Raw genomic sequence first — 26,914 nt, 5'->3', positions numbered from 1 at the left:
TAGGCCTAGAAGAGGAGACTAGAAGTGAAGGCGACATACTTTTCCATGCTTTTGACCTCCCACCCATCCCAAACCGACCACAAACGTACCATCTATGCAACGTTGGTATGCAGAAATTCACGCCTCAGCCAGTGAGGGTAAGTCCCAGGCCAGGGGCTAGAGAGCAAAAGACTGCATGTGCTCAGACGTTCCCTGCTAGGGACAGTTGATCTGAAACAAGGTCTGCTCTCTTGTATCCAGCAAGGATCTAGAAATCCTGCATGAATCTGCAAGGCACAATGACAGCATACATTTGCATAATATGCCCCACCTTCTGCCTTCCTACTTCCTGTGCAGTAGTTGTTTGTGTAAAGAGAGAGGTCGCAGGCAAGGTAATTTTGTGAGTAGGATACAGGACCCTAAATAGCTGGTGAGAGGTATGAGGTATTTTAAAAGCATAAAAATTGTACACCTGTGAAATGAAATGCTTTCACATGTGATCTTCTGTGTTTATTGTCCTGTGCATAAAGTTGCACCTTGTGTTTGAAGGTTTAAATTATTTCAGGCTTGCAAGGAGGCAGAAATTTCTGAGTGACTTTTATACATTTCTTAAGACTCTGCACTGTCAGGATGGCCGAGTGGTCTAAGGCGCTGTGTTTAGGCCGCAGTCTCCTCTGGAGACGTGGGTTCGAATCCCACTTCTGACATGACTTTTGGAGATGTAATCTCCTTTTTCAGGTTAACATCTGATGGAAGTTGCATCTGTTGGTCTTCACCTGGGATGTGATTCCGTCCTCATCTAGTCAAGAGAGCTGAGGTTTCTCATATATTTCGGTTGTATAAAGTCTTGCTGACAAAGTGCAGTCCTTACTATATGAGCATAGGACCCATGTAAGAGCTCATCTGGAAGAGTCATGCTCTTGTATGCCCTGGCCAGACAGGCCATGCAAATATGGAAGAATGCCTAGCATCTGGTAGACAGTTGGACTCCAGCACACTTACGGCAATTTCCTCAGGGCTGTGATCAGGGGCTGCTTAGATTTGCGTATTCCACCCTATGTTGTGACATTGAAATTCCTTGTTGAATTTGCTTTAGCTAGCCAAGAGGTGGCTGTTGACTCAATTTCAAAGCAGCTTTGGGCCTTTCAAGTGGCTGGTTAATAGCACTTTCTCTTTGTACGCCTTAAAGGTCTAAAGCGTTCTTCATAGGTACTGCTCTCTATGGATTGTTCAAAGAGCTGTTGGAAGTACTTATAATAGGATAAATAAATTGAGGGCATGCCTTTTCGGTACCCCACTTGCATGGCTGTCTGGCCTGTGGAAGGTTCCACAAATGCAAGTCAGGATGGCCGAGTGGTCTAAGGCGCTACGTTCAGGTCGCAGTTGCTTCTGGAGGCGTGGGTTCAAATCCCACTTCTGACAATTGTGTGTTTACTCTACTTTTTTCTTGGGAGAGAAAAAATCAGATCATTTCCCTCACATGGGCTTATATGGTTGTCTACTTGGAAAAGTGCAGTGAGTTTTTTTCTTGCTCTAGCCACTCATGACCTAAGTTGTGTGCTTTTTTTGGTTCACAATATCTTTCCCTCTCTGTAGATGATCAAGCAAATGTGGTCAGGATGGCTGAGTGGTCTAAGACGCTGCGTTAAGGCCGCAGTCTCACCTGGAGGCGTGGGTTCGAATCCCACTTCTGACAAAACTTTAAGTCCATTTTGTCTCTGAGTTCTTTTAGAATCTCAGCTAAAAATTGGCAGTGCATATAATATCTGAATAAGTAACAAACTTCAGTTTCAACTGCAAATTAATTTGCCCAATTCTGTCTTCAAGCTCGTATAATATTCTTCTAGCACTCGTGGTGTTTTATGTGTTTTTTGGGGGGTGCTTAAAAAGTCCCTTTTATTAATGAAATGGGTTACATTCAGTCTTGTGATATTTTTGGTTTCCAATAAGTAGATTGTTAATTTTATGTAACCTCATTTTCTAATGCTCCATTCAAGAGATGTTTCCACTATGAAATGCAGAGCAAGGGGAAAGAGCACAAGTGATAGAGCGAGTGAGTGAGAAGGGGTGTTGAGGAAGGAGAGAATGAAACAAAGACAGAGTGAGTGAACGGCAGGTAGGCCTAGAAGAGGAGACTAGAAGTGAAGGCGACATACTTTTCCCTGCTTTTGACCTCCCACCCATCCCAAACCGACCACAAACGTACCATCTATGCAACGTTGGTATGCAGAAATTCACGCCTCAGCCAGTGAGGGTAAGTCCCAGGCCAGGGGCTAGAGAGCAAAAGACTGCATGTGCTCAGACGTTCCCTGCTAGGGACAGTTGATCTGAAACAAGGTCTGCTCTCTTGTATCCAGCAAGGATCTAGAAATCCTGCATGAATCTGCAAGGCACAATGACAGCATACATTTGCATAATATGCCCCACCTTCTGCCTTCCTACTTCCTGTGCAGTAGTTGTTTGTGTAGAGAGAGAGGTCGCAGGCAAGGTAATTTTGTGAGTAGGATACAGGACCCTAAATAGCTGGTGAGAGGTATGAGGTATTCTAAAAGCATAAAAATGGTACACCTGTGAAATGAAATGCTTTCACATGTGATCTTCTGTGTTTATTGTCCTGTGCATAAAGTTGCACCTTGTGTTTGAAGGTTTAAATTATTTCAGGCTTGCATGGAGGCAGAAATTTCTGAGTGACTTTTATACATTTCTTTAGACTCTGCACTGTCAGGATGGCCGAGTGGTCTTAGGCGCTGTGTTTAGGCCGCAGTCTCCTCTGGAGACGTGGGTTCGAATCCCACTTCTGACATGACTTTTGGAGATGTAATCTCCTTTTTCAGGTTAACATCTGATGGAAGTTGCATCTGTTGGTCTTCACCTGGGATGTGATTCCGTCCTCATCTAGTCAAGAGAGCTGGGGTTTCTCATATATTTCGGTTGTATAAAGTCTTGCTGACAAAGTGCAGTCCTTACTATATGAGCATAGGACCCATGTAAGAGCTCATCTGGAAGAGTCATGCTCTTGTATGCCCTGGCCAGACAGGCCATGCAAATATGGAAGAATGCCTAGCATCTGGTAGACAGTTGGACTCCAGCACACTTACGGCAATTTCCTCAGGGCTGTGATCAGGGGCTGCTTAGATTTGCGTATTCCACCCTATGTTGTGACATTGAAATTCCTTGTTGAATTTGCTTTAGCTAGCCAAGAGGTGGCTGTTGACTCAATTTCAAAGCAGCTTTGGGCCTTTCAAGTGGCTGGTTAAAAGCACTTTCTCTTTGTACGCCTTAAAGGTCTAAAGAGTTCTTCATAGGTACTGCTCTCTATGGATTGTTCAAAGATCTGTTGGAAGTACTTATAATAGGATAAATAAATTGAGGGCATGCCTTTTCGGTACCCCACTTGCATGGCTGTCTGGCCTGTGGAAGGTTCCACAAATGCAAGTCAGGATGGCCGGGTGGTCTAAGGCGCTGCGTTCAGGTCGCAGTCTTTCTGGAGGCGTGGGTTCAAATCCCACTTCTGACAATTGTGTGTTTACTCTACTTTTTTCTTGGGAGAGAAAAAATCAGATCATTTCCCTCACATGGGCTTATATGGTTGTCTACTTGGAAAAGTGCAGTGAGTTTTTTTCTTGCTCTAGCCACTCATGACCTAAGTTGTGTGCTTTTTTTGGTTCACAATATCTTTCCCTCTCTGTAGATGATCAAGCAAATGTGGTCAGGATGGCCGAGTGGTCTAAGGCGCTGCGTTAAGGCCGCAGTCTCTCCTGGAGGCGTGGGTTCGAATCCCACTTCTGACAAAACTTTAAGTCCATTTTGTCTCTGAGTTCTTTTAGAATCTCAGCTAAAAATTGGCAGTGCATATAATATCTGAATAAGTAACAAACTTCAGTTTCAACTGCAAATTAATTTGCCCAATTCTGTCTTCAAGCTCGTATAATATTCTTCTAGCACTCGTGGTGTTTTATGTGTTTTTTGGGGGGTGCTTAAAAAGTCCCTTTTATTAATGAAATGGGTTACATTCAGTTTTGTGATATTTTTGGTTTCCAATAAGTAGATTGTTAATTTTATGTAACCTCATTTTCTAATGCTCCATTCAAGAGATGTTTCCACTATGAAATGCAGAGCAAGGGGAAAGGGCACAAGTGATAGAGCGAGTGAGTGAGAAGGGGTGTTGAGGAAGGAGAGAATGAAACAAAGACAGAGTGAGTGAACGGCAGGTAGGCCTAGAAGAGGAGACTAGAAGTGAAGGCAACATACTTTTCCCTGCTTTTGACCTCCCACCCATCCCAAACCGACCACAAACGTACCATCTATGCAACGTTGGTATGCAGAAATTCACGCCTCAGCCAGTGAGGGTAAGTCCCAGGCCAGGGGCTAGAGAGCAAAAGACTGCATGTGCTCAGACGTTCCCTGCTAGGGACAGTTGATCTGAAACAAGGTCTGCTCTCTTGTATCCAGAAAGGATCTAGAAATCCTGCATGAATCTGCAAGGCACAATGACAGCATACATTTGCATAATATGCCCCACCTTCTGCCTTCCTACTTCCTGTGCAGTAGTTGTTTGTGTAGAGAGAGAGGTCGCAGGCAAGGTAATTTTGTGAGTAGGATACAGGACCCTAAATAGCTGGTGAGAGGTATGAGGTATTCTAAAAGCATAAAAATTGTACACCTGTGAAATGAAATGCTTTCACATGTGATCTTCTGTGTTTATTGTCCTGTGCATAAAGTTGCACCTTGTGTTTGAAGGTTTAAATTATTTCAGGCTTGCATGGAGGCAGAAATTTCTGAGTGACTTTTATACATTTCTTAAGACTCTGCACTGTCAGGATGGCCGAGTGGTCTAAGGCGCTGTGTTTAGGCCGCAGTCTCCTCTGGAGGCGTGGGTTCGAATCCCACTTCTGACATGACTTTTGGAGATGTAATCTCCTTTTTCAGGTTAACATCTGATGGAAGTTGCATCTGTTGATCTTCACCTGGGATGTGATTCCGTCCTCATCTAGTCAAGAGAGCTGGGGTTTCTCATATATTTCGGTTGTATAAAGTCTTGCTGACAAAGTGCAGTCCTTACTATATGAGCATAGGACCCATGTAAGAGCTCATCTGGAAGAGTCATGCTCTTGTATGCCCTGGCCAGACAGGCCATGCAAATATGGAAGAATGCCTAGCATCTGGTAGACAGTTGGACTCCAGCACACTTACGGCAATTTCCTCAGGGCTGTGATCAGGGGCTGCTTAGATTTGCGTATTCCACCCTATGTTGTGACATTGAAATTCCTTGTTGAATTTGCTTTAGCTAGCCAAGAGGTGGCTGTTGACTCAATTTCAAAGCAGCTTTGGGCCTTTCAAGTGGCTGGTTAATAGCACTTTCTCTTTGTACGCCTTAAAGGTCTAAAGAGTTCTTCATAGGTACTGCTCTCTATGGATTGTTCAAAGATCTGTTGGAAGTACTTATAATAGGATAAATAAATTGAGGGCATGCCTTTTCGGTACCCCACTTGCATGGCTGTCTGGCCTGTGGAAGGGTCCACAAATGCAAGTCAGGATGGCCGAGTGGTCTAAGGCGCTGCGTTCAGGTCGCAGTCTGTTCTGGAGGCGTGGGTTCCAATCCCACTTCTGACAATTGTGTGTTTACTCTACTTTTTTCTTGGGAGAGAAAAAATCAGATCATTTCCCTCACATGGGCTTATATGGTTGTCTACTTGGAAAAGTGCAGTGAGTTTTTTTCTTGCTCTAACCACTCATGACCTAAGTTGTGTGCTTTTTTTGGTTCACAATATCTTTCCCTCTCTGTAGATGATCAAGCAAATGTGGTCAGGATGGCCGAGTGGTCTAAGGCGCTGCGTTAAGGCCGCAGTCTCACCTGGAGGCGTGGGTTCGAATCCCACTTCTGACAAAACTTTAAGTCCATTTTGTCTCTGAGTTCTTTTAGAATCTCAGCTAAAAATTGGCAGTGCATATAATATCTGAATAAGTAACAAACTTCAGTTTCAACTGCAAATTAATTTGCCCAATTCTGTCTTCAAGCTCGTATAATATTCTTCTAGCACTCGTGGTGTTTTATGTGTTTTTTGGGGGGTGCTTAAAAAGTCCCTTTTATTAATGAAATGGGTTACATTCAGTCTTGTGATATTTTTGGTTTCCAATAAGTAGATTGTTAATTTTATGTAACCTCATTTTCTAATGCTCCATTCAAGAGATGTTTCCACTATGAAATGCAGAGCAAGGGGAAAGAGCACAAGTGATAGAGCGAGTGAGTGAGAAGGGGTGTTGAGGAAGGAGAGAATGAAACAAAGACAGAGTGAGTGAACGGCAGGTAGGCCTAGAAGAGGAGACTAGAAGTGAAGGCGACATACTTTTCCCTGCTTTTGACCTCCCACCCATCCCAAACCGACCACAAACGTACCATCTATGCAACGTTGGTATGCAGAAATTCACGCCTCAGCCAGTGAGGGTAAGTCCCAGGCCAGGGGCTAGAGAGCAAAAGACTGCATGTGCTCAGACGTTCCCTGCTAGGGACAGTTGATCTGAAACAAGGTCTGCTCTCTTGTATCCAGCAAGGATCTAGAAATCCTGCATGAATCTGCAAGGCACAACGACAGCATACATTTGCATAATATGCCCCACCTTCTGCCTTCCTACTTCCTGTGCAGTAGTTGTTTGTGTAGAGAGAGAGGTCGCAGGCAAGGTAATTTTGTGAGTAGGATACAGGACCCTAAATAGCTGGTGAGAGGTATGAGGTATTCTAAAAGCATAAAAATGGTACACCTGTGAAATGAAATGCTTTCACATGTGATCTTCTGTGTTTATTGTCCTGTGCATAAAGTTGCACCTTGTGTTTGAAGGTTTAAATTATTTCAGGCTTGCATGGAGGCAGAAATTTCTGAGTGACTTTTATACATTTCTTAAGACTCTGCACTGTCAGGATGGCCGAGTGGTCTAAGGCGCTGTGTTTAGGCCGCAGTCTCCTCTGGAGGCGTGGGTTCGAATCCCACTTCTGACATGACTTTTGGAGATGTAATCTCCTTTTTCAGGTTAACATCTGATGGAAGTTGCATCTGTTGGTCTTCACCTGGGATGTGATTCCGTCCTCATCTAGTCAAGAGAGCTGGGGTTTCTCATATATTTCGGTTGTATAAAGTCTTGCTGACAAAGTGCAGTCCTTACTATATGAGCATAGGACCCATGTAAGAGCTCATCTGGAAGAGTCATGCTCTTGTATGCCCTGGCCAGACAGGCCATGCAAATATGGAAGAATGCCTAGCATCTGGTAGACAGTTGGACTCCAGCACACTTACGGCAATTTCCTCAGGGCTGTGATCAGGGGCTGCTTAGATTTGCGTATTCCACCCTATGTTGTGACATTGAAATTCCTTGTTGAATTTGCTTTAGCTAGCCAAGAGGTGGCTGTTGACTCAATTTCAAAGCAGCTTTGGGCCTTTCAAGTGGCTGGTTAATAGCACTTTCTCTTTGTACGCCTTAAAGGTCTAAAGAGTTCTTCATAGGTACTGCTCTCTATGGATTGTTCAAAGATCTGTTGGAAGTACTTATAATAGGATAAATAAATTGAGGGCATGCCTTTTCGGTACCCCACTTGCATGGCTGTCTGGCCTGTGGAAGGTTCCACAAATGCAAGTCAGGATGGCCGGGTGGTCTAAGGCGCTGCGTTCAGGTCGCAGTCTCTTCTGGAGGCGTGGGTTCAAATCCCACTTCTGACAATTGTGTGTTTACTCTACTTTTTTCTTGAGAGAGAAAAAATCTGATCATTTCCCTCACATGGGCTTATATGGTTGTCTACTTGGAAAAGTGCAGTGAGTTTTTTTCTTGCTCTAGCCACTCATGACCTAAGATGTGTGCTTTTTTTGGTTCACAATATCTTTCCCTCTCTGTAGATGATCAAGCAAATGTGGTCAGGATGGCCGAGTGGTCTAAGGCGCTGCGTTAAGGCCGCAGTCTCTCCTGGAGGCGTGGGTTCGAATCCCACTTCTGACAAAACTTTAAGTCCATTTTGTCTCTGAGTTCTTTTAGAATCTCAGCTAAAAATTGGCAGTGCATATAATATCTGAATAAGTAACAAACTTCAGTTTCAACTGCAAATTAATTTGCCCAATTCTGTCTTCAAGCTCGTATAATATTCTTCTAGCACTCGTGGTGTTTTATGTGTTTTTTGGGGGGTGCTTAAAAAGTCCCTTTTATTAATGAAATGGGTTACATTCAGTCTTGTGATATTTTTGGTTTCCAATAAGTAGATTGTTAATTTTATGTAACCTCATTTTCTAATGCTCCATTCAAGAGATGTTTCCACTATGAAATGCAGAGCAAGGGGAAAGAGCACAAGTGATAGAGCGAGTGAGTGAGAAGGGGTGTTGAGGAAGGAGAGAATGAAACAAAGACAGAGTGAGTGAACGGCAGGTAGGCCTAGAAGAGGAGACTAGAAGTGAAGGCGACATACTTTTCCCTGCTTTTGACCTCCCACCCATCCCAAACCGACCACAAACGTACCATCTATGCAACGTTGGTATGCAGAAATTCACGCCTCAGCCAGTGAGGGTAAGTCCCAGGCCAGGGGCTAGAGAGCAAAAGACTGCATGTGCTCAGACGTTCCCTGCTAGGGACAGTTGATCTGAAACAAGGTCTGCTCTCTTGTATCCAGCAAGGATCTAGAAATCCTGCATGAATCTGCAAGGCACAATGACAGCATACATTTGCATAATATGCCCCACCTTCTGCCTTCCTACTTCCTGTGCAGTAGTTGTTTGTGTAGAGAGAGAGGTCGCAGGCAAGGTAATTTTGTGAGTAGGATACAGGACCCTAAATAGCTGGTGAGAGGTATGAGGTATTCTAAAAGCATAAAAATGGTACACCTGTGAAATGAAATGCTTTCACATGTGATCTTCTGTGTTTATTGTCCTGTGCATAAAGTTGCACCTTGTGTTTGAAGGTTTAAATTATTTCAGGCTTGCATGGAGGCAGAAATTTCTGAGTGACTTTTATACATTTCTTAAGACTCTGCACTGTCAGGATGGCTGAGTGGTCTAAGGCGCTGTGTTTAGGCCGCAGTCTCCTCTGGAGGCGTGGGTTCGAATCCCACTTCTGACATGACTTTTGGAGATGTAATCTCCTTTTTCAGGTTAACATCTGATGGAAGTTGCATCTGTTGGTCTTCACCTGGGATGTGATTCCGTCCTCATCTAGTCAAGAGAGCTGGGGTTTCTCATATATTTCGGTTGTATAAAGTCTTGCTGACAAAGTGCAGTCCTTACTATATGAGCATAGGACCCATGTAAGAGCTCATCTGGAAGAGTCATGCTCTTGTATGCCCTGGCCAGACAGGCCATGCAAATATGGAAGAATGCCTAGCATCTGGTAGACAGTTGGACTCCAGCACACTTACGGCAATTTCCTCAGGGCTGTGATCAGGGGCTGCTTAGATTTGCGTATTCCACCCTATGTTGTGACATTGAAATTCCTTGTTGAATTTGCTTTAGCTAGCCAAGAGGTGGCTGTTGACTCAATTTCAAAGCAGCTTTGGGCCTTTCAAGTGGCTGGTTAATAGCACTTTCTCTTTGTACGCCTTAAAGGTCTAAAGAGTTTTTCATAGGTACTGCTCTCTATGGATTGTTCAAAGATCTGTTGGAAGTACTTATAATAGGATAAATAAATTGAGGGCATGCCTTTTCGGTACCCCACTTGCATGGCTGTCTGGCCTGTTGAAGGTTCCACAAATGCAAGTCAGGATGGCCGAGTGGTCTAAGGTGCTGCGTTCAGGTTGCAGTCTCTTCTGGAGGTGTGGGTTCAAATCCCACTTCTGTCAATTGTGTGTTTACTCTACTTTTTTCTTGAGAGAGAAAAAATCTGATCATTTCCCTCACATGGGCTTATATGGTTGTCTACTTGGAAAAGTGCAGTGAGTTTTTTTCTTGCTCTAGCCACTCATGACCTAAGTTGTGTGCTTTTTTTGGTTCACAATATCTTTCCCTCTCTGTAGATGATCAAGCAAATGTGGTCAGGATGGCCGAGTGGTCTAAGGCGCTGCGTTAAGGCCGCAGTCTCTCCTGGAGGCATGGGTTCGAATCCCACTTCTGACAAAACTTTAAGTCCATTTTGTCTCTGAGTTCTTTTAGAATCTCAGCTAAAAATTGGCAGTGCATATAATATCTGAATAAGTAACAAACTTCAGTTTCAACTGCAAATTAATTTGCCCAATTCTGTCTTCAAGCTCGTATAATATTCTTCTAGCACTCGTGGTGTTTTATGTGTTTTTTGGGGGGTGCTTAAAAAGTCCCTTTTATTAATGAAATGGGTTACATTCAGTCTTGTGATATTTTTGGTTTCCAATAAGTAGATTGTTAATTTTATGTAACCTCATTTTCTAATGCTCCATTCAAGAGATGTTTCCACTATGAAATGCAGAGCAAGGGGAAAGAGCACAAGTGATAGAGCGAGTGAGTGAGAAGGGGTGTTGAGGAAGGAGAGAATGAAACAAAGACAGAGTGAGTGAACAGCAGGTAGGCCTAGAAGAGGAGACTAGAAGTGAAGGCGACATACTTTTCCATGCTTTTGACCTCCCACCTATCCCAAACCGACCACAAACGTACCATCTATGCAACGTTGGTATGCAGAAATTCACGCCTCAGCCAGTGAGGGTAAGTCCCAGGCCAGGGGCTAGAGAGCAAAAGACTGCATGTGCTCAGACGTTCCCTGCTAGGGACAGTTGATCTGAAACAAGGTCTGCTCTCTTGTATCCAGCAAGGATCTAGAAATCCTGCATGAATCTGCAAGGCACAATGACAGCATACATTTGCATAATATGCCCCACCTTCTGCCTTCCTACTTCCTGTGCAGTAGTTGTTTGTGTAGAGAGAGAGGTCGCAGGCAAGGTAATTTTGTGAGTAGGATACAGGACCCTAAATAGCTGGTGAGAGGTATGAGGTATTTTAAAAGCATAAAAATTGTACACCTGTGAAATGAAATGCTTTCACATGTGATCTTCTGTGTTTATTGTTCTGTGCATAAAGTTGCACCTTGTGTTTGAAGGTTTAAATTATTTCAGGCTTGCAAGGAGGCAGAAATTTCTGAGTGACTTTTATACATTTCTTAAGACTCTGCACTGTCAGGATGGCCGAGTGGTCTAAGGCGCTGTGTTTAGGCCGCAGTCTCCTCTGGAGACGTGGGTTCGAATCCCACTTCTGACATGACTTTTGGAGATGTAATCTCCTTTTTCAGGTTAACATCTGATGGAAGTTGCATCTGTTGGTCTTCACCTGGGATGTGATTCCGTCCTCATCTAGTCAAGAGAGCTGAGGTTTCTCATATATTTCGGTTGTATAAAGTCTTGCTGACAAAGTGCAGTCCTTACTATATGAGCATAGGACCCATGTAAGAGCTCATCTGGAAGAGTCATGCTCTTGTATGCCCTGGCCAGACAGGCCATGCAAATATGGAAGAATGCCTAGCATCTGGTAGACAGTTGGACTCCAGCACACTTACGGCAATTTCCTCAGGGCTGTGATCAGGGGCTGCTTAGATTTGCGTATTCCACCCTATGTTGTGACATTGAAATTCCTTGTTGAATTTGCTTTAGCTAGCCAAGAGGTGGCTGTTGACTCAATTTCAAAGCAGCTTTGGGCCTTTCAAGTGGCTGGTTAATAGCACTTTCTCTTTGTACGCCTTAAAGGTCTAAAGCGTTCTTCATAGGTACTGCTCTCTATGGATTGTTCAAAGAGCTGTTGGAAGTACTTATAATAGGATAAATAAATTGAGGGCATGCCTTTTCGGTACCCCACTTGCATGGCTGTCTGGCCTGTGGAAGGTTCCACAAATGCAAGTCAGGATGGCCGAGTGGTCTAAGGCGCTACGTTCAGGTCGCAGTCGCTTCTGGAGGAGTGGGTTCAAATCCCACTTCTGACAATTGTGTGTTTACTCTACTTTTTTCTTGGGAGAGAAAAAATCAGATCATTTGCCTCACATGGGCTTATATGGTTGTCTACTTGGAAAAGTGCAGTGAGTTTTTTTCTTGCTCTAGCCACTCATGACCTAAGTTGTGTGCTTTTTTTGGTTCACAATATCTTTCCCTCTCTGTAGATGATCAAGCAAATGTGGTCAGGATGGCTGAGTGGTCTAAGACGCTGCGTTAAGGCCGCAGTCTCACCTGGAGGCGTGGGTTCGAATCCCACTTCTGACAAAACTTTAAGTCCATTTTGTCTCTGAGTTCTTTTAGAATCTCAGCTAAAAATTGGCAGTGCATATAATATCTGAATAAGTAACAAACTTCAGTTTCAACTGCAAATTAATTTGCCCAATTCTGTCTTCAAGCTCGTATAATATTCTTCTAGCACTCGTGGTGTTTTATGTGTTTTTTGGGGGGTGCTTAAAAAGTCCCTTTTATTAATGAAATGGGTTACATTCAGTCTTGTGATATTTTTGGTTTCCAATAAGTAGATTGTTAATTTTATGTAACCTCATTTTCTAATGCTCCATTCAAGAGATGTTTCCACTATGAAATGCAGAGCAAGGGGAAAGAGCACAAGTGATAGAGCGAGTGAGTGAGAAGGGGTGTTGAGGAAGGAGAGAATGAAACAAAGACAGAGTGAGTAAACGGCAGGTAGGCCTAGAAGAGGAGACTAGAAGTGAAGGCGACATACTTTTCCCTGCTTTTGACCTCCCACCCATCCCAAACCGACCACAAACGTACCATCTATGCAACGTTGGTATGCAGAAATTCACGCCTCAGCCAGTGAGGGTAAGTCCCAGGCCAGGGGCTAGAGAGCAAAAGACTGCATGTGCTCAGACGTTCCCTGCTAGGGACAGTTGATCTGAAACAAGGTCTGCTCTCTTGTATCCAGCAAGGATCTAGAAATCCTGCATGAATCTGCAAGGCACAATGACAGCATACATTTGCATAATATGCCCCACCTTCTGCCTTCCTACTTCCTGTGCAGTAGTTGTTTGTGTAGAGAGAGAGGTCGCAGGCAAGGTAATTTTGTGAGTAGGATACAGGACCCTAAATAGCTGGTGAGAGGTATGAGGTATTCTAAAAGCATAAAAATGGTACACCTGTGAAATGAAATGCTTTCACATGTGATCTTCTGTGTTTATTGTCCTGTGCATAAAGTTGCACCTTGTGTTTGAAGGTTTAAATTATTTCAGGCTTGCATGGAGGCAGAAATTTCTGAGTGACTTTTATACATTTCTTAAGACTCTGCACTGTCAGGATGGCTGAGTGGTCTAAGGCGCTGTGTTTAGGCCGCAGTCTCCTCTGGAGGCGTGGGTTCGAATCCCACTTCTGACATGACTTTTGGAGATGTAATCTCCTTTTTCAGGTTAACATCTGATGGAAGTTGCATCTGTTGGTCTTCACCTGGGATGTGATTCCGTCCTCATCTAGTCAAGAGAGCTGGGGTTTCTCATATATTTCGGTTGTATAAAGTCTTGCTGACAAAGTGCAGTCCTTACTATATGAGCATAGGACCCATGTAAGAGCTTATCTGGAAGAGTCATGCTCTTGTATGCCCTGGCCAGACAGGCCATGCAAATATGGAAGAATGCCTAGCATCTGGTAGACAGTTGGACTCCAGCACACTTACGGCAATTTCCTCAGGGCTGTGATCAGGGGCTGCTTAGATTTGCGTATTCCACCCTATGTTGTGACATTGAAATTCCTTGTTGAATTTGCTTTAGCTAGCCAAGAGGTGGCTGTTGACTCAATTTCAAAGCAGCTTTGGGCCTTTCAAGTGGCTGGTTAATAGCACTTTCTCTTTGTACGCCTTAAAGGTCTAAAGAGTTTTTCATAGGTACTGCTCTCTATGGATTGTTCAAAGATCTGTTGGAAGTACTTATAATAGGATAAATAAATTGAGGGCATGCCTTTTCGGTACCCCACTTGCATGGCTGTCTGGCCTGTTGAAGGTTCCACAAATGCAAGTCAGGATGGCCGAGTGGTCTAAGGTGCTGGGTTCAGGTTGCAGTCTCTTCTGGAGGTGTGGGTTCAAATCCCACTTCTGACAATTGTGTGTTTACTCTACTTTTTTCTTGAGAGAGAAAAAATCTGATCATTTCCCTCACATGGGCTTATATGGTTGTCTACTTGGAAAAGTGCAGTGAGTTTTTTTCTTGCTCTAGCCACTCATGACCTAAGTTGTGTGCTTTTTTTGGTTCACAATATCTTTCCCTCTCTGTAGATGATCAAGCAAATGTGGTCAGGATGGCCGAGTGGTCTAAGGCGCTGCGTTAAGGCCGCAGTCTCTCCTGGAGGCATGGGTTCGAATCCCACTTCTGACAAAACTTTAAGTCCATTTTGTCTCTGAGTTCTTTTAGAATCTCAGCTAAAAATTGGCAGTGCATATAATATCTGAATAAGTAACAAACTTCAGTTTCAACTGCAAATTAATTTGCCCAATTCTGTCTTCAAGCTCGTATAATATTCTTCTAGCACTCGTGGTGTTTTATGTGTTTTTTGGGGGGTGCTTAAAAAGTCCCTTTTATTAATGAAATGGGTTACATTCAGTCTTGTGATATTTTTGGTTTCCAATAAGTAGATTGTTAATTTTATGTAACCTCATTTTCTAATGCTCCATTCAAGAGATGTTTCCACTATGAAATGCAGAGCAAGGGGAAAGAGCACAAGTGATAGAGCGAGTGAGTGAGAAGGGGTGTTGAGGAAGGAGAGAATGAAACAAAGACAGAGTGAGTGAACGGCAGGTAGGCCTAGAAGAGGAGACTAGAAGTGAAGGCGACATACTTTTCCATGCTTTTGACCTCCCACCCATCCCAAACCGACCACAAACGTACCATCTATGCAACGTTGGTATGCAGAAATTCACGCCTCAGCCAGTGAGGGTAAGTCCCAGGCCAGGGGCTAGAGAGCAAAAGACTGCATGTGCTCAGACGTTCCCTGCTAGGGACAGTTGATCTGAAACAAGGTCTGCTCTCTTGTATCCAGCAAGGATCTAGAAATCCTGCATGAATCTGCAAGGCACAATGACAGCATACATTTGCATAATATGCCCCACCTTCTGCCTTCCTACTTCCTGTGCAGTAGTTGTTTGTGTAAAGAGAGAGGTCGCAGGCAAGGTAATTTTGTGAGTAGGATACAGGACCCTAAATAGCTGGTGAGAGGTATGAGGTATTTTAAAAGCATAAAAATTGTACACCTGTGAAATGAAATGCTTTCACATGTGATCTTCTGTGTTTATTGTCCTGTGCATAAAGTTGCACCTTGTGTTTGAAGGTTTAAATTATTTCAGGCTTGCAAGGAGGCAGAAATTTCTGAGTGACTTTTATACATTTCTTAAGACTCTGCACTGTCAGGATGGCCGAGTGGTCTAAGGCGCTGTGTTTAGGCCGCAGTCTCCTCTGGAGACGTGGGTTCGAATCCCACTTCTGACATGACTTTTGGAGATGTAATCTCCTTTTTCAGGTTAACATCTGATGGAAGTTGCATCTGTTGGTCTTCACCTGGGATGTGATTCCGTCCTCATCTAGTCAAGAGAGCTGAGGTTTCTCATATATTTCGGTTGTATAAAGTCTTGCTGACAAAGTGCAGTCCTTACTATATGAGCATAGGACCCATGTAAGAGCTCATCTGGAAGAGTCATGCTCTTGTATGCCCTGGCCAGACAGGCCATGCAAATATGGAAGAATGCCTAGCATCTGGTAGACAGTTGGACTCCAGCACACTTACGGCAATTTCCTCAGGGCTGTGATCAGGGGCTGCTTAGATTTACGTATTCCACCCTATGTTGTGACATTGAAATTCCTTGTTGAATTTGCTTTAGCTAGCCAAGAGGTGGCTGTTGACTCAATTTCAAAGCAGCTTTGGGCCTTTCAAGTGGCTGGTTAATAGCACTTTCTCTTTGTACGCCTTAAAGGTCTAAAGCGTTCTTCATAGGTACTGCTCTCTATGGATTGTTCAAAGAGCTGTTGGAAGTACTTATAATAGGATAAATAAATTGAGGGCATGCCTTTTCGGTACCCCACTTGCATGGCTGTCTGGCCTGTGGAAGGTTCCACAAATGCAAGTCAGGATGGCCGAGTGGTCTAAGGCGCTACGTTCAGGTCGCAGTTGCTTCTGGAGGCGTGGGTTCAAATCCCACTTCTGACAATTGTGTGTTTACTCTACTTTTTTCTTGGGAGAGAAAAAATCAGATCATTTCCCTCACATGGGCTTATATGGTTGTCTACTTGGAAAAGTGCAGTGAGTTTTTTTCTTGCTCTAGCCACTCATGACCTAAGTTGTGTGCTTTTTTTGGTTCACAATATCTTTCCCTCTCTGTAGATGATCAAGCAAATGTGGTCAGGATGGCTGAGTGGTCTAAGACGCTGCGTTAAGGCCGCAGTCTCACCTGGAGGCGTGGGTTCGAATCCCACTTCTGACAAAACTTTAAGTCCATTTTGTCTCTGAGTTCTTTTAGAATCTCAGCTAAAAATTGGCAGTGCATATAATATCTGAATAAGTAACAAACTTCAGTTTCAACTGCAAATTAATTTGCCCAATTCTGTCTTCAAGCTCGTATAATATTCTTCTAGCACTCGTGGTGTTTTATGTGTTTTTTGGGGGGTGCTTAAAAAGTCCCTTTTATTAATGAAATGGGTTACATTCAGTCTTGTGATATTTTTGGTTTCCAATAAGTAGATTGTTAATTTTATGTAACCTCATTTTCTAATGCTCCATTCAAGAGATGTTTCCACTATGAAATGCAGAGCAAGGGGAAAGAGCACAAGTGATAGAGCGAGTGAGTGAGAAGGGGTGTTGAGGAAGGAGAGAATGAAACAAAGACAGAGTGAGTGAACGGCAGGTAGGCCTAGAAGAGGAGACTAGAAGTGAAGGCGACATACTTTTCCCTGCTTTTGACCTCCCACCCATCCCAAACCGACCACAAACGTACCATCTATGCAACGTTGGTATGCAGAAATTCACGCCTCAGCCAGTGAGGGTAAGTCCCAGGCCAGGGGCTAGAGAGCAAAAGACTGCATGTGCTCAGACGTTCCCTGCTAGGGACAGTTGATCTGAAACAAGGTCTGCTCTCTTGTATCCAGCAAGGATCTAGAAATCCTGCATGAATCTGCAAGGCACAATGACAGCATACATTTGCATAATATGCCCCACCTTCTGCCTTCCTACTTCCTGTGCAGTAGTTGTTTGTGTAGAGAGAGAGGTCGCAGGCAAGGTAATTTTGTGAGTAGGATACAGGACCCTAAATAGCTGGTGAGAGGTATGAGGTATTCTAAAAGCATAAAAATGGTACACCTGTGAAATGAAATGCTTTCACATGTGATCTTCTGTGTTTATTGTCCTGTGCATAAAGTTGCACCTTGTGTTTGAAGGTTTAAATTATTTCAGGCTTGCATGGAGGCAGAAATTTCTGAGTGACTTTTATACATTTCTTAAGACTCTGCACTGTCAGGATGGCTGAGTGGTCTAAGGCGCTGTGTTTAGGCCGCAGTCTCCTCTGGAGGCGTGGGTTCGAATCCCACTTCTGACATGACTTTTGGAGATGTAATCTCCTTTTTCAGGTTAACATCTGATGGAAGTTGCATCTGTTGGTCTTCACCTGGGATGTGATTCCGTCCTCATCTAGTCAAGAGAGCTGGGGTTTCTCATATATTTCGGTTGTATAAAGTCTTGCTGACAAAGTGCAGTCCTTACTATATGAGCATAGGACCCATGTAAGAGCTCATCTGGAAGAGTCATGCTCTTGTATGCCCTGGCCAGACAGGCCATGCAAATATGGAAGAATGCCTAGCATCTGGTAGACAGTTGGACTCCAGCACACTTACGGCAATTTCCTCAGGGCTGTGATCAGGGGCTGCTTAGATTTGCGTATTCCACCCTATGTTGTGACATTGAAATTCCTTGTTGAATTTGCTTTAGCTAGCCAAGAGGTGGCTGTTGACTCAATTTCAAAGCAGCTTTGGGCCTTTCAAGTGGCTGGTTAATAGCACTTTCTCTTTGTACGCCTTAAAGGTCTAAAGAGTTTTTCATAGGTACTGCTCTCTATGGATTGTTCAAAGATCTGTTGGAAGTACTTATAATAGGATAAATAAATTGAGGGCATGCCTTTTCGGTACCCCACTTGCATGGCTGTCTGGCCTGTTGAAGGTTCCACAAATGCAAGTCAGGATGGCCGAGTGGTCTAAGGTGCTGGGTTCAGGTTGCAGTCTCTTCTGGAGGTGTGGGTTCAAATCCCACTTCTGACAATTGTGTGTTTACTCTACTTTTTTCTTGAGAGAGAAAAAATCTGATCATTTCCCTCACATGGGCTTATATGGTTGTCTACTTGGAAAAGTGCAGTGAGTTTTTTTCTTGCTCTAGCCACTCATGACCTAAGTTGTGTGCTTTTTTTGGTTCACAATATCTTTCCCTCTCTGTAGATGATCAAGCAAATGTGGTCAGGATGGCCGAGTGGTCTAAGGCGCTGCGTTAAGGCCGCAGTCTCTCCTGGAGGCATGGGTTCGAATCCCACTTCTGACAAAACTTTAAGTCCATTTTGTCTCTGAGTTCTTTTAGAATCTCAGCTAAAAATTGGCAGTGCATATAATATCTGAATAAGTAACAAACTTCAGTTTCAACTGCAAATTAATTTGCCCAATTCTGTCTTCAAGCTCGTATAATATTCTTCTAGCACTCGTGGTGTTTTATGTGTTTTTTGGGGGGTGCTTAAAAAGTCCCTTTTATTAATGAAATGGGTTACATTCAGTCTTGTGATATTTTTGGTTTCCAATAAGTAGATTGTTAATTTTATGTAACCTCATTTTCTAATGCTCCATTCAAGAGATGTTTCCACTATGAAATGCAGAGCAAGGGGAAAGAGCACAAGTGATAGAGCGAGTGAGTGAGAAGGGGTGTTGAGGAAGGAGAGAATGAAACAAAGACAGAGTGAGTGAACGGCAGGTAGGCCTAGAAGAGGAGACTAGAAGTGAAGGCGACATACTTTTCCATGCTTTTGACCTCCCACCCATCCCAAACCGACCACAAACGTACCATCTATGCAACGTTGGTATGCAGAAATTCACGCCTCAGCCAGTGAGGGTAAGTCCCAGGCCAGGGGCTAGAGAGCAAAAGACTGCATGTGCTCAGACGTTCCCTGCTAGGGACAGTTGATCTGAAACAAGGTCTGCTCTCTTGTATCCAGCAAGGATCTAGAAATCCTGCATGAATCTGCAAGGCACAATGACAGCATACATTTGCATAATATGCCCCACCTTCTGCCTTCCTACTTCCTGTGCAGTAGTTGTTTGTGTAAAGAGAGAGGTCGCAGGCAAGGTAATTTTGTGAGTAGGATACAGGACCCTAAATAGCTGGTGAGAGGTATGAGGTATTTTAAAAGCATAAAAATTGTACACCTGTGAAATGAAATGCTTTCACATGTGATCTTCTGTGTTTATTGTCCTGTGCATAAAGTTGCACCTTGTGTTTGAAGGTTTAAATTATTTCAGGCTTGCAAGGAGGCAGAAATTTCTGAGTGACTTTTATACATTTCTTAAGACTCTGCACTGTCAGGATGGCCGAGTGGTCTAAGGCGCTGTGTTTAGGCCGCAGTCTCCTCTGGAGACGTGGGTTCGAATCCCACTTCTGACATGACTTTTGGAGATGTAATCTCCTTTTTCAGGTTAACATCTGATGGAAGTTGCATCTGTTGGTCTTCACCTGGGATGTGATTCCGTCCTCATCTAGTCAAGAGAGCTGAGGTTTCTCATATATTTCGGTTGTATAAAGTCTTGCTGACAAAGTGCAGTCCTTACTATATGAGCATAGGACCCATGTAAGAGCTCATCTGGAAGAGTCATGCTCTTGTATGCCCTGGCCAGACAGGCCATGCAAATATGGAAGAATGCCTAGCATCTGGTAGACAGTTGGACTCCAGCACACTTACGGCAATTTCCTCAGGGCTGTGATCAGGGGCTGCTTAGATTTGCGTATTCCACCCTATGTTGTGACATTGAAATTCCTTGTTGAATTTGCTTTAGCTAGCCAAGAGGTGGCTGTTGACTCAATTTCAAAGCAGCTTTGGGCCTTTCAAGTGGCTGGTTAATAGCACTTTCTCTTTGTACGCCTTAAAGGTCTAAAGCGTTCTTCATAGGTACTGCTCTCTATGGATTGTTCAAAGAGCTGTTGGAAGTACTTATAATAGGATAAATAAATTGAGGGCATGCCTTTTCGGTACCCCACTTGCATGGCTGTCTGGCCTGTGGAAGGTTCCACAAATGCAAGTCAGGATGGCCGAGTGGTCTAAGGCGCTACGTTCAGGTCGCAGTTGCTTTTGGAGGCGTGGGTTCAAATCCCACTTCTGACAATTGTGTGTTTACTCTACTTTTTTCTTGGGAGAGAAAAAATCAGATCATTTCCCTCACATGGGCTTATATGGTTGTCTACTTGGAAAAGTGCAGTGAGTTTTTTTCTTGCTCTAGCCACTCATGACCTAAGTTGTGTGCTTTTTTTGGTTCACAATATCTTTCCCTCTCTGTAGATGATCAAGCAAATGTGGTCAGGATGGCTGAGTGGTCTAAGACGCTGCGTTAAGGCCGCAGTCTCACCTGGAGGCGTGGGTTCGAATCCCACTTCTGACAAAACTTTAAGTCCATTTTGTCTCTGAGTTCTTTTAGAATCTCAGCTAAAAATTGGCAGTGCATATAATATCTGAATAAGTAACAAACTTCAGTTTCAACTGCAAATTAATTTGCCCAATTCTGTCTTCAAGCTCGTATAATATTCTTCTAGCACTCGTGGTGTTTTATGTGTTTTTTGGGGGGTGCTTAAAAAGTCCCTTTTATTAATGAAATGGGTTACATTCAGTCTTGTGATATTTTTGGTTTCCAATAAGTAGATTGTTAATTTTATGTAACCTCATTTTCTAATGCTCCATTCAAGAGATGTTTCCACTATGAAATGCAGAGCAAGGGGAAAGAGCACAAGTGATAGAGCGAGTGAGTGAGAAGGGGTGTTGAGGAAGGAGAGAATGAAACAAAGACAGAGTGAGTGAACGGCAGGTAGGCCTAGAAGAGGAGACTAGAAGTGAAGGCGACATACTTTTCCCTGCTTTTGACCTCCCACCCATCCCAAACCGACCACAAACGTACCATCTATGCAACGTTGGTATGCAGAAATTCACGCCTCAGCCAGTGAGGGTAAGTCCCAGGCCAGGGGCTAGAGAGCAAAAGACTGCATGTGCTCAGACGTTCCCTGCTAGGGACAGTTGATCTGAAACAAGGTCTGCTCTCTTGTATCCAGCAAGGATCTAGAAATCCTGCATGAATCTGCAAGGCACAATGACAGCATACATTTGCATAATATGCCCCACCTTCTGCCTTCCTACTTCCTGTGCAGTAGTTGTTTGTGTAGAGAGAGAGGTCGCAGGCAAGGTAATTTTGTGAGTAGGATACAGGACCCTAAATAGCTGGTGAGAGGTATGAGGTATTCTAAAAGCATAAAAATGGTACACCTGTGAAATGAAATGCTTTCACATGTGATCTTCTGTGTTTATTGTCCTGTGCATAAAGTTGCACCTTGTGTTTGAAGGTTTAAATTATTTCAGGCTTGCATGGAGGCAGAAATTTCTGAGTGACTTTTATACATTTCTTAAGACTCTGCACTGTCAGGATGGCTGAGTGGTCTAAGGCGCTGTGTTTAGGCCGCAGTCTCCTCTGGAGGCGTGGGTTCGAATCCCACTTCTGACATGACTTTTGGAGATGTAATCTCCTTTTTCAGGTTAACATCTGATGGAAGTTGCATCTGTTGGTCTTCACCTGGGATGTGATTCCGTCCTCATCTAGTCAAGAGAGCTGGGGTTTCTCATATATTTCGGTTGTATAAAGTCTTGCTGACAAAGTGCAGTCCTTACTATATGAGCATAGGACCCATGTAAGAGCTCATCTGGAAGAGTCATGCTCTTGTATGCCCTGGCCAGACAGGCCATGCAAATATGGAAGAATGCCTAGCATCTGGTAGACAGTTGGACTCCAGCACACTTACGGCAATTTCCTCAGGGCTGTGATCAGGGGCTGCTTAGATTTGCGTATTCCACCCTATGTTGTGACATTGAAATTCCTTGTTGAATTTGCTTTAGCTAGCCAAGAGGTGGCTGTTGACTCAATTTCAAAGCAGCTTTGGCCTTTCAAGTGGCTGGTTAATAGCACTTTCTCTTTGTACGCCTTAAAGGTCTAAAGAGTTCTTCATAGGTACTGCTCTCTATGGATTGTTCAAAGATCTGTTGGAAGTACTTATAATAGGATAAATAAATTGAGGGCATGCCTTTTCGGTACCCCACTTGCATGGCTGTCTGGCCTGTTGAAGGTTCCACAAATGCAAGTCAGGATGGCCGAGTGGTCTAAGGTGCTGCGTTCATGTTGCAGTCTCTTCTGGAGGTGTGGGTTCAAATCCCACTTCTGACAATTGTGTGTTTACTCTACTTTTTTCTTGAGAGAGAAAAAATCTGATCATTTCCCTCACATCGGCTTATATGGTTGTCTACTTGGAAAAGTGCAGTGAGTTTTTTTCTTGCTCTAGCCACTCATGACCTAAGATGTGTGCTTTTTTTGGTTCACAATATCTTTCCCTCTCTGTAGATGATCAAGCAAATGTGGTCAGGATGGCCGATTGATCTAAGGCGCTGCGTTAAGGCCGCAGTTTCTCCTGGAGGCGTGGGTTCGAATTCCACTTCTGACAAAACTTTAAGTCTATTTTGTCTCTGAGTTCTTTTAGAATCTCAGCTAAAAATTGGCAGTGCATATAATATCTGAATAAGTAACAAACTTCAGTTTCAACTGCAAATTAATTTGCCCAATTCTGTCTTCAAGCTCGTATAATATTCTTCTAGCACTCGTGGTGTTTTATGTGTTTTTTGGGGGGTGCTTAAAAAGTCCCTTTTATTAATGAAATGGGTTACATTCAGTCTTGTGATATTTTTGGTTTCCAATAAGTAGATTGTTAATTTTATGTAACCTCATTTTCTAATGCTCCATTCAAGAGATGTTTCCACTATGAAATGCAGAGCAAGGGGAAAGAGCACAAGTGATAGAGCGAGTGAGTGAGAAGGGGTGTTGAGGAAGGAGAGAATGAAACAAAGACAGAGTGAGTGAACGGCAGGTAGGCCTAGAAGAGGAGACTAGAAGTGAAGGCGACATACTTTTCCATGCTTTTGACCTCCCACCCATCCCAAACCGACCACAAACGTACCATCTATGCAACGTTGGTATGCAGAAATTCACGCCTCAGCCAGTGAGGGTAAGTCCCAGACCAGGGGCTAGAGAGCAAAAGACTGCATGTGCTCAGACGTTCCCTGCTAGGGACAGTTGATCTGAAACAAGGTCTGCTCTCTTGTATCCAGCAAGGATCTAGAAATCCTGCATGAATCTGCAAGGCACAATGACAGCATACATTTGCATAATATGCCCCACCTTCTGCCTTCCTACTTCCTGTGCAGTAGTTGTTTGTGTAGAGAGAGAGGTCGCAGGCAAGGTAATTTTGTGAGTAGGATACAGGACCCTAAATAGCTGGTGAGAGGTATGAGGTATTTTAAAAGCATAAAAATTGTACACCTGTGAAATGAAATGCTTTCACATGTGATCTTCTGTGTTTATTGTCCTGTGCATAAAGTTGCACCTTGTGTTTGAAGGTTTAAATTATTTCAGGCTTGCAAGGAGGCAGAAATTTCTGAGTGACTTTTATACATTTCTTAAGACTCTGCACTGTCAGGATGGCCGAGTGGTCTAAGGCGCTGTGTTTAGGCCGCAGTCTCCTCTGGAGACGTGGGTTCGAATCCCACTTCTGACATGACTTTTGGAGATGTAATCTCCTTTTTCAGGTTAACATCTGATGGAAGTTGCATCTGTTGGTCTTCACCTGGGATGTGATTCCGTCCTCATCTAGTCAAGAGAGCTGAGGTTTCTCATATATTTCGGTTGTATAAAGTCTTGCTGACAAAGTGCAGTCCTTACTATATGAGCATAGGACCCATGTAAGAGCTCATCTGGAAGAGTCATGCTCTTGTATGCCCTGGCCAGACAGGCCATGCAAATATGGAAGAATGCCTAGCATCTGGTAGACAGTTGGACTCCAGCACACTTACGGCAATTTCCTCAGGGCTGTGATCAGGGGCTGCTTAGATTTGCGTATTCCACCCTATGTTGTGACATTGAAATTCCTTGTTGAATTTGCTTTAGCTAGCCAAGAGGTGGCTGTTGACTCAATTTCAAAGCAGCTTTGGGCCTTTCAAGTGGCTGGTTAATAGCACTTTCTCTTTGTACGCCTTAAAGGTCTAAAGCGTTCTTCATAGGTACTGCTCTCTATGGATTGTTCAAAGAGCTGTTGGAAGTACTTATAATAGGATAAATAAATTGAGGGCATGCCTTTTCGGTACCCCACTTGCATGGCTGTCTGGCCTGTGGAAGGTTCCACAAATGCAAGTCAGGATGGCCGAGTGGTCTAAGGCGCTACGTTCAGGTCGCAGTCGCTTCTGGAGGCGTGGGATCAAATCCCACTTCTGACAATTGTGTGTTTACTCTACTTTTTTCTTGGGAGAGAAAAAATCAGATCATTTCCCTCACATGGGCTTATATGGTTGTCTACTTGGAAAAGTGCAGTGAGTTTTTTTCTTGCTCTAGCCACTCATGACCTAAGTTGTGTGCTTTTTTTGGTTCACAATATCTTTCCCTCTCTGTAGATGATCAAGCAAATGTGGTCAGGATGGCTGAGTGGTCTAAGACGCTGCGTTAAGGCCGCAGTCTCACCTGGAGGCGTGGGTTCGAATCCCACTTCTGACAAAACTTTAAGTCCATTTTGTCTCTGAGTTCTTTTAGAATCTCAGCTAAAAATTGGCAGTGCATATAATATCTGAATAAGTAACAAACTTCAGTTTCAACTGCAAATTAATTTGCCCAATTCTGTCTTCAAGCTCGTATAATATTCTTCTAGCACTCGTGGTGTTTTATGTGTTTTTTGGGGGGTGCTTAAAAAGTCCCTTTTATTAATGAAATGGGTTACATTCAGTCTTGTGATATTTTTGGTTTCCAATAAGTAGATTGTTAATTTTATGTAACCTCATTTTCTAATGCTCCATTCAAGAGATGTTTCCACTATGAAATGCAGAGCAAGGGGAAAGAGCACAAGTGATAGAGCGAGTGAGTGAGAAGGGGTGTTGAGGAAGGAGAGAATGAAACAAAGACAGAGTGAGTGAACGGCAGGTAGGCCTAGAAGAGGAGACTAGAAGTGAAGGCGACATACTTTTCCCTGCTTTTGACCTCCCACCCATCCCAAACCGACCACAAACGTACCATCTATGCAACGTTGGTATGCAGAAATTCACGCCTCAGCCAGTGAGGGTAAGTCCCAGGCCAGGGGCTAGAGAGCAAAAGACTGCATGTGCTCAGACGTTCCCTGCTAGGGACAGTTGATCTGAAACAAGGTCTGCTCTCTTGTATCCAGCAAGGATCTAGAAATCCTGCATGAATCTGCAAGGCACAATGACAGCATACATTTGCATAATATGCCCCACCTTCTGCCTTCCTACTTCCTGTGCAGTAGTTGTTTGTGTAGAGAGAGAGGTCGCAGGCAAGGTAATTTTGTGAGTAGGATACAGGACCCTAAATAGCTGGTGAGAGGTATGAGGTATTTTAAAAGCATAAAAATTGTACACCTGTGAAATGAAATGCTTTCACATGTGATCTTCTGTGTTTATTGTCCTGTGCATAAAGTTGCACCTTGTGTTTGAAGGTTTAAATTATTTCAGGCTTGCAAGGAGGCAGAAATTTCTGAGTGACTTTTATACATTTCTTAAGACTCTGCACTGTCAGGATGGCCGAGTGGTCTAAGGCGCTGTGTTTAGGCCGCAGTCTCCTCTGGAGACGTGGGTTCGAATCCCACTTCTGACATGACTTTTGGAGATGTAATCTCCTTTTTCAGGTTAACATCTGATGGAAGTTGCATCTGTTGGTCTTCACCTGGGATGTGATTCCGTCCTCATCTAGTCAAGAGAGCTGAGGTTTCTCATATATTTCGGTTGTATAAAGTCTTGCTGACAAAGTGCAGTCCTTACTATATGAGCATAGGACCCATGTAAGAGCTCATCTGGAAGAGTCATGCTCTTGTATGCCCTGGCCAGACAGGCCATGCAAATATGGAAGAATGCCTAGCATCTGGTAGACAGTTGGACTCCAGCACACTTACGGCAATTTCCTCAGGGCTGTGATCAGGGGCTGCTTAGATTTGCGTATTCCACCCTATGTTGTGACATTGAAATTCCTTGTTGAATTTGCTTTAGCTAGCCAAGAGGTGGCTGTTGACTCAATTTCAAAGCAGCTTTGGGCCTTTCAAGTGGCTGGTTAATAGCACTTTCTCTTTGTACGCCTTAAAGGTCTAAAGCGTTCTTCATAGGTACTGCTCTCTATGGATTGTTCAAAGAGCTGTTGGAAGTACTTATAATAGGATAAATAAATTGAGGGCATGCCTTTTCGGTACCCCACTTGCATGGCTGTCTGGCCTGTGGAAGGTTCCACAAATGCAAGTCAGGATGGCCGAGTGGTCTAAGGCGCTACGTTCAGGTCGCAGTCGCTTCTGGAGGCGTGGGTTCAAATCCCACTTCTGACAATTGTGTGTTTACTCTACTTTTTTCTTGGGAGAGAAAAAATCAGATCATTTCCCTCACATGGGCTTATATGGTTGTCTACTTGGAAAAGTGCAGTGAGTTTTTTTCTTGCTCTAGCCACTCATGACCTAAGTTGTGTGCTTTTTTTGGTTCACAATATCTTTCCCTCTCTGTAGATGATCAAGCAAATGTGGTCAGGATGGCTGAGTGGTCTAAGACGCTGCGTTAAGGCCGCAGTCTCACCTGGAGGCGTGGGTTCGAATCCAACTTCTGACAAAACTTTAAGTCCATTTTGTCTCTGAGTTCTTTTAGAATCTCAGCTAAAAATTGGCAGTGCATATAATATCTGAATAAGTAACAAACTT

The 26,914-nt window shown here is 43.6% G+C and overlaps 20 non-coding genes across 20 annotated transcripts; all 20 read left to right on the top strand.

Moving 5' to 3' along the window:
• Positions 1 to 603: 603 nt before the first annotated feature.
• On the top strand, positions 604 to 686 carry TRNAL-UAG (transfer RNA leucine (anticodon UAG)). Its single transcript has one exon. It is a non-coding gene; the product is annotated as a tRNA-Leu (tRNA).
• A 2,013-nt stretch (positions 687 to 2,699) lies between these two features.
• TRNAL-UAG (transfer RNA leucine (anticodon UAG)) lies at positions 2,700 to 2,782 on the top strand. The gene has a single exon. It is a non-coding gene; the product is annotated as a tRNA-Leu (tRNA).
• Positions 2,783 to 3,687: 905 nt separating this feature from the next.
• On the top strand, positions 3,688 to 3,770 carry TRNAL-AAG (transfer RNA leucine (anticodon AAG)). Its single transcript has one exon. It is a non-coding gene; the product is annotated as a tRNA-Leu (tRNA).
• A 1,024-nt stretch (positions 3,771 to 4,794) lies between these two features.
• On the top strand, positions 4,795 to 4,877 carry TRNAL-UAG (transfer RNA leucine (anticodon UAG)). The gene has a single exon. It is a non-coding gene; the product is annotated as a tRNA-Leu (tRNA).
• Positions 4,878 to 5,783: 906 nt separating this feature from the next.
• Positions 5,784 to 5,866, top strand: TRNAL-AAG (transfer RNA leucine (anticodon AAG)). Its single transcript has one exon. It is a non-coding gene; the product is annotated as a tRNA-Leu (tRNA).
• A 1,024-nt stretch (positions 5,867 to 6,890) lies between these two features.
• On the top strand, positions 6,891 to 6,973 carry TRNAL-UAG (transfer RNA leucine (anticodon UAG)). Its single transcript has one exon. It is a non-coding gene; the product is annotated as a tRNA-Leu (tRNA).
• A 906-nt stretch (positions 6,974 to 7,879) lies between these two features.
• TRNAL-AAG (transfer RNA leucine (anticodon AAG)) lies at positions 7,880 to 7,962 on the top strand. Its single transcript has one exon. It is a non-coding gene; the product is annotated as a tRNA-Leu (tRNA).
• Positions 7,963 to 8,986: 1,024 nt separating this feature from the next.
• Positions 8,987 to 9,069, top strand: TRNAL-UAG (transfer RNA leucine (anticodon UAG)). Its single transcript has one exon. It is a non-coding gene; the product is annotated as a tRNA-Leu (tRNA).
• A 906-nt stretch (positions 9,070 to 9,975) lies between these two features.
• Positions 9,976 to 10,058, top strand: TRNAL-AAG (transfer RNA leucine (anticodon AAG)). The gene has a single exon. It is a non-coding gene; the product is annotated as a tRNA-Leu (tRNA).
• A 1,024-nt stretch (positions 10,059 to 11,082) lies between these two features.
• Positions 11,083 to 11,165, top strand: TRNAL-UAG (transfer RNA leucine (anticodon UAG)). The gene has a single exon. It is a non-coding gene; the product is annotated as a tRNA-Leu (tRNA).
• Positions 11,166 to 13,178: 2,013 nt separating this feature from the next.
• TRNAL-UAG (transfer RNA leucine (anticodon UAG)) lies at positions 13,179 to 13,261 on the top strand. Its single transcript has one exon. It is a non-coding gene; the product is annotated as a tRNA-Leu (tRNA).
• Positions 13,262 to 14,167: 906 nt separating this feature from the next.
• On the top strand, positions 14,168 to 14,250 carry TRNAL-AAG (transfer RNA leucine (anticodon AAG)). Its single transcript has one exon. It is a non-coding gene; the product is annotated as a tRNA-Leu (tRNA).
• A 1,024-nt stretch (positions 14,251 to 15,274) lies between these two features.
• TRNAL-UAG (transfer RNA leucine (anticodon UAG)) lies at positions 15,275 to 15,357 on the top strand. Its single transcript has one exon. It is a non-coding gene; the product is annotated as a tRNA-Leu (tRNA).
• Positions 15,358 to 17,370: 2,013 nt separating this feature from the next.
• On the top strand, positions 17,371 to 17,453 carry TRNAL-UAG (transfer RNA leucine (anticodon UAG)). The gene has a single exon. It is a non-coding gene; the product is annotated as a tRNA-Leu (tRNA).
• Positions 17,454 to 18,359: 906 nt separating this feature from the next.
• On the top strand, positions 18,360 to 18,442 carry TRNAL-AAG (transfer RNA leucine (anticodon AAG)). Its single transcript has one exon. It is a non-coding gene; the product is annotated as a tRNA-Leu (tRNA).
• A 1,024-nt stretch (positions 18,443 to 19,466) lies between these two features.
• On the top strand, positions 19,467 to 19,549 carry TRNAL-UAG (transfer RNA leucine (anticodon UAG)). Its single transcript has one exon. It is a non-coding gene; the product is annotated as a tRNA-Leu (tRNA).
• Positions 19,550 to 21,562: 2,013 nt separating this feature from the next.
• Positions 21,563 to 21,645, top strand: TRNAL-UAG (transfer RNA leucine (anticodon UAG)). The gene has a single exon. It is a non-coding gene; the product is annotated as a tRNA-Leu (tRNA).
• A 631-nt stretch (positions 21,646 to 22,276) lies between these two features.
• TRNAM-CAU (transfer RNA methionine (anticodon CAU)) lies at positions 22,277 to 22,359 on the top strand. The gene has a single exon. It is a non-coding gene; the product is annotated as a tRNA-Met (tRNA).
• A 1,298-nt stretch (positions 22,360 to 23,657) lies between these two features.
• TRNAL-UAG (transfer RNA leucine (anticodon UAG)) lies at positions 23,658 to 23,740 on the top strand. The gene has a single exon. It is a non-coding gene; the product is annotated as a tRNA-Leu (tRNA).
• Positions 23,741 to 25,753: 2,013 nt separating this feature from the next.
• Positions 25,754 to 25,836, top strand: TRNAL-UAG (transfer RNA leucine (anticodon UAG)). Its single transcript has one exon. It is a non-coding gene; the product is annotated as a tRNA-Leu (tRNA).
• The last annotated feature ends 1,078 nt before the right edge of the window (positions 25,837 to 26,914 follow it).

The sequence above is a fragment of the Lissotriton vulgaris genome, chromosome 8 (genome assembly GCF_964263255.1).
Source record: "Lissotriton vulgaris chromosome 8, aLisVul1.2, whole genome shotgun sequence".
In the NCBI taxonomy this organism is placed as follows: domain Eukaryota; kingdom Metazoa; phylum Chordata; class Amphibia; order Caudata; family Salamandridae; genus Lissotriton; species Lissotriton vulgaris.
Note: the sequence above shows the minus strand (reverse complement) of the source record. Positions and strands in the feature narration are given on the sequence as shown.